The 6,034-nt window shown below is 40.7% G+C and overlaps 1 pseudogene; it reads right to left on the reverse strand.

Annotated features, from left to right (window-relative positions):
* Window positions 1–1,426: 1,426 nt before the first annotated feature.
* LOC133377954 (olfactory receptor 10V1-like) lies at window positions 1,427–2,155 on the reverse strand (annotated as a pseudogene).
* Between the last annotated feature and the right edge of the window lie 3,879 nt (window positions 2,156–6,034).

The following is a 6,034-nucleotide window of genomic DNA, read 5'->3' on the forward strand; positions in this document are numbered from 1 at the left end:
GAGGAAATTGGGAGTTCATAAGAGTATATCTCAATATATTGCTCCAAGTTATCTAATGACTTCCAGAACAAGCTAGTTAGGCCAGCTGAATGAATAGGTCTTTCTCCTGCTCTGGGGCCTAGAAGCAATCTCTTTACAAGAAAGGGCAGAGATGTTTGTAATTTCTAGTCTGCAAGGAATGATAATGATGGCATTTGGAGCTGAGGCACAGAGCTGAGGAATAGATGGCATAATCAAGAGGATGCTCTCTTTAGCCATTGATAGTGATGAAAGTGGATCACATGTTTTGCCAGAACTCCCACTTTGATTTGTCAGTTCACCTGGCTTAGGGATAAATGTGGTTGAAATGTGCTGCTGGTATTCTGTATATGCGCATTTCTTTCACCGGTGACTTTAGACCACCCCTGCACAGCAGACTGCTGACCTGTTTGCCTTTTAGATCTTAGGTTCTCTTAAGTTTTTAAAGTTATTTTCATGAAGGCCAACCAAGACATGATGCTCAGTGTTCTTTGCATTTGTGCTAATGGGGGATTTCCTCATAATTCAAATAGTAGTTTCAGAGGAAGAATTTTCCTCAGGACCACAACAGGAGAGGTCTGTAATCTCTTTCTGCACCTGCTGTAATCCCAATAATTATCAGCCCCTGCCAAGATACTGCAGTTTGCATATCTTAAAAGCCTGCATGTTGAATGCAAAGATGCATTTAAAGTCAATTCTAATTTGGCACATAAGGCTTGCTTTGACAGTTTAGGAGAGGCCTTTTGGCAATCTGCAGTCAATGTTGATCTTGAGCAATTTAAAATTATTTTCTTTTCTTTTTGTACCCGATACCATACACTCTGAGTAAATGATGCTGGTTGGTAACCAATTGTCCTACTCATAATAAACCCATTGAAATTAATGGACACGATTAACAAGTCCAATGATTTCAATAGGTCTGGTTGGATACAAACCATTGTTTTAAGCTCATAACAACCCTATGAGGGAGTTTATGTTGCGATATGGTGAAGTCACCTCCCTTGGGCTAAACCAGACATTAAAATTGACATACACTTCATACCTCTTTACTTTTGTTTCCTTGTGACATTTAATACAATGCATATATCAACCTTCTCCAACCTGGTGCCCATCAGCCTATGGGCTATAACTCCCATCAGCCCTAACATGCCTGGCCAATGATCAAGAGTGCTTGTTCAAAACATCTGGGGGGCACCACATTGGGGAATGCTGGCATACATGATATCATCACACCTTGTATTTCCCCACATCCATCAGCCAATGGTGTTGGGTGGGGGCAAAGAGCTGTACACTGTGATTGTTTGTGTTAGACATTACATGGAACAGAAAACAAAGGGACATGTATAGTTGGCAGCTCTGTGTCTCTAAGTTCTAGTCTGGCCCTCAGTTGTCTTGTGGCATCTTTGAACTATTTGTTTCTCAGGCTGTACATAACAGCGTTCAGAATAGGGGTGCCAAAGGTATACACCAGTGAAAACAAGCGACCCATCTTATCAAACTGTCTGGATTTGGGGTGCAGGTACACCAAAGAACCACAACCATACTGTAACAATACAACCAAGAGGTGGGAGGAGCAAGTGTTGAAGGTCTGGAGCCTCCCTTTTTTGAGGGGATCTGCAGGATTGTGATGATACAAATGTATGAAATGGCAATTAGCAGGAAGGGAACCAATAGTATGAGAACACTGCTGATGAACTGGGCAACCTCCTCAAAATTGGTGTTAGCACTAGCCAGTTTCACAGAAGAAATGTTCAACCTGGTTGGAACCATTAAAAGGAAGGTGGAAGATCAGGACTGCAGTTTCCATGGACAAGAGCCCACCAAGAACCAGTGATATTGCCACCAGCCATACGCATTGCTTCCAAGTCATCATATGAGCATAATGCAGAGGGTGGCAGATGGCAACATAGCGATCATAAGCCATTGCCACCAGAAGAAAGCTGTCAGTGCTGCCCAGGGCTATGAAGAAAAACATCTGGGTACCACATCCTCCAATGTGGATGCTTTTCTCTTCTTGTAAAATATTCACGAGCATCTGGGGTACCACAGATGTTGTATAGCAGAGTTCAGTGACTAAAAGAGACCTAAGAAAGAAGTTCATGGGAGTATGCAAGTGGGGGTCTTCCCATATAGCCATCATGATGAGCAGATTCCCTAAAATGCTGGCTATGTAGACCAAAAACATGGCTATGAAGACTAGGATTTACAGCTGTCTGTTGTTGGGAAAAGCTAAGAACACAAATTCGGTCTCTGCACTGTGGTTTCCTGGAATCATCTTATTATTTCCCTTTTCATTAAAGAAAACACAGTGTTAACAAATCTTAGAATGTCATGAATGAACAATTTTACTTTCCAGTAGAAGTTTCAGATATGAAGTTTCAAATATGAAGATCAAGTTGGTCCTGGGAATGACACTAAGGCTAAGCCCCACTGAACACAGTGGGAATTACTTCCAGGTAAGCCTCCACAGTATTACAGCCTACAGTGCAATCCTGTTAACATTTACGCAGAAGTAGGAATGGGGGAGAAGTTCAATTCAGTTCTCATTTAAAGGTGAACCTACCTGATGTGCACTTTCTGAAACAATAGAAGCACTGAAACATAACCATCCTTTGAAATTTGCACTTCTCTGAATTTTGCAGTGCAGTTCTCTAGCCAAATAATTTATCCAAAAATGCATATACTAGGGTAAATAATGCATAAAATGAATATATTTATGGAAATGGCACCCAAAAATACAGTATATTAGGAAACATTGTTTTGCAAAAATGCGTAAGGCAAAATTGCATACACAAATGTCTATATTTGGAGAAATTTGCACTAAAATACTGATGAATATTCATGAGGACTTTTTTTAAATCGTAAACTGATGTGGAAATGTGGAAATGTGGAAAACTGAGGACTGGAAAAATGAGAAACTGAAATTGGCAGATTTACCCATCCCTACTCAGAAGTAAGTCCTGGTGTGTTCATTTGGCTTACTCCCAGGAAAGTGTGTTTAGGATTCCAAAGGTCTGACTTGATCCCTATGTTTGAATTTAATTTATTTGGCTGTTGTAGCTAGGCAGATCTGAAGACGTATTGCACATTAATCCCTCCTTAGCCAACGAGCTCAGTTAGCAATATGCGTCTTTGTTCTTTCTCCTCTACTAATTAATAAGCTGTATGTCACTTCCTAGATTCTCCCATCCTTGCTCCATTCTCTTTATATGGTTTTCTACAGGCTAAAAGTCAAAGTCGTTAAGCAGCCTGTAATTTCATTTTTCATACTGACTGTAATGTGTCAACATTCCATTAGTTTGGAACATCCACCATATGTGCTGATCACCTGTTCTAGGCAGAGGGATGTCAAACAGATATTTCCAACACTTATTTATTTTTGCTATATTTATTTTACCCATTGGCCAGCCTTTGCCAACCTAGTGCCCACCAGATATTATGGACTACAACTCTCAACAGTGCTGGCTGGGTCTGATGGGAATTGTAATGCAGAACATCTGGAGGGCACCAGGCTGGCAAAGGCTGCCCTAGGGAGTGGTTTCAACGATTACCTATAAAGAATCCTAGAATGGTTATCTTTCATGTATGTTGATACTGAGTATCTTCAATTTATAAAGATATATTCCCAGTTTTTTTCCTAAAAAGTTTACATTGATATCAATTTCCCATTTGTACTAAAACAAACCAACTTTTCCTAATGACATAGTACTGAGAGCAATTCTTTGTTCCTTTCAAATTTAGTCAATTTTCTCAGTATAAAACTTTCTAATGTGTACCAAGAGACCATGATAAATTTTTAAAAGAAAATTGAGTGGTCTGCTTTGTTGAATTTTTGTAGAGTTTCCATCTTATTCTGATGTCACTTTCACCTTTACTAAGAAAGCTCAATATTCGGATAAAGCCATATCTCTTCTATAAGGAGTAGTCTCCAAATAACTTCTCCAATTAAATCTACTAAAATGAAAATTGAAACTTAAGACAAAACTTTCTGCATTCAGCTCACACTGCTATATCTTCCAAGTCATAAATAGTGAACTGTTTGTAAGAGTCTCCTTTTTTACAGCTAATCATTCTTATTTATCTACAGCTAAAAGCTGAAAAGGGATTTTAATCCATGCTAGAAGATATGCATAATAATATACTGTTTTATATTATTTAGCTCAGACATTTGTTTTAAAATTCCCCGAGGAATATAATTAGGAAGTATAAGAAACAAATGGTAATTATAATCTTGGTAGACCATTCACCTGCATTTGGTATTCTGCCTCTCAGATTTTTCTATTTTTCAACATTGGTTTTCAGGCTGCAGAGTGCAGTTCTAATCTCACTTATCTGGGAGTGAGCCCCACTGAATTCTATAGGATTTACTTCTGATTAGACATGGTTAGGATAGCGCTGTCAGTCACTGAAACTGTCATCTGGATTTGTTGACCATCAATTCTCTGGAACTTTTTGTCAGGATCCCACCTGCTCCCACCTCCTGTCAGGTCCTTCCAGTCAGGATCTTGTTTTTTATTTGTTCTCTCACTGGCTCTAGCACAGATCTCGCAAGATCCCACTGCTAGGCAGCATCACCAGCCACTCCCTATTTCACAATATTGCTTTGAGACTTTGCCTTAGTCTCCTTCTGGCTTATTGTTACATTGTGTATGGGGGCTTATCCAAACGGAGCGGGATAATCCACGGTTTCCATATTCGGTTTGTCATCTGATAGTCCTCACTTTGCCTTTTAGTTTGCTCTTTCCCAATTAAAAAAAAATCTTTTTTGCACCCGCACACGCAGCGGTAAGACCCCTACATTCTTTTTGCTTTTTCCAAGCTCTGCCTCTGAAACCTCCCCCTATCAACCAATTGGTTTGCAAAAAAATTACGTATGCTCCTCTCCCCCTTTTCAACGAAGCACAATATGGCTGTAAAGGAGTTCTCACCTCAGAAGGAAAGGCTGCTGGTTGGTTTCACGCCTGCCTTGTTTGTATTTGCGATAAATGAATGTATGCTTTTCTGCCTTTATTGATATTTAAGGAGATACACACGCTGGCAATTGCACTTATTTCTCCAAAAAAGCAAGAAACGTGTCGCCCTCCCCCCTCTCCCCTTCCTTCGCATGGAGAATGAAATTGACAAAGCTTTCCGGAGCAGGCGTGAAACCGACCATCAGCCCTTTTCTTGTTTGTATTTGCGATATTACACTTAGACAAATGTATGTTTTTCTGATTTGATGCAAAAACCCCAGCAAGTAGAATGAAATTGACAAAGCTTTCTTGAGGCACGCTGAAACCGACCACCACCCCCTTTCTCGCTTGCTGTGCATTGCAGATCTCACCCAGAGTGGCTGCCCAGTTTGCAGGCTGGCAAAAAATAAAACGCATCTGCACAGTAGTTGCAGACCCCCCCCAACACCCCACCATTGCGATGATTGGTTCAATTTTCCTGGGCTTATTCTCGCACATGCGCACAAGTGCAGATACGTGATTGGCTGGAATGAGGAGAAGGGGCAAGGGGAAATGCCCAAGAACCGCCCATCAGCTGTAAAGTCTGCGGAATTGCATCCCAACTCCTGAAGGCACAGCGGATGATTCCCGATTTTAAACAGCAAATCGCATTTTTGCCGGTATTGCAAGGAGCAGATTTAACCCGTGAAAATGTGTAACAGCGCGAGACGTCATTTGGACGACCGAAAAATAGAACACACATAGCGGGCATGTCACACATTTTGCAGTCGTCTGGATGAGTACTGGGTGCACTTGCAGGCCACAACCCCCCTGTATCTTTGTCTATAAAGCATACAGCCCTGGGTTGCCCTGGATACTTAATGATACACTATCTCTTCACCGCTGCCACCATTTGATACTGTTTCTCCACCTTGGTAAATACCCTGCCTACCCCTCTGGTCTGTGAAAGCCCCAGCAAAGGATCAGGTCTTTGGTAAACCAATAAAATATTTATTTATAAACACCAGGAAATAACAAGATTACTTAAAGTATATTTAACAAGCATATGGTTTCATATATTGTGT

This window comes from Rhineura floridana, chromosome 2, assembly GCF_030035675.1.
Source record: "Rhineura floridana isolate rRhiFlo1 chromosome 2, rRhiFlo1.hap2, whole genome shotgun sequence".
Classification (NCBI taxonomy): domain Eukaryota; kingdom Metazoa; phylum Chordata; class Lepidosauria; order Squamata; family Rhineuridae; genus Rhineura; species Rhineura floridana.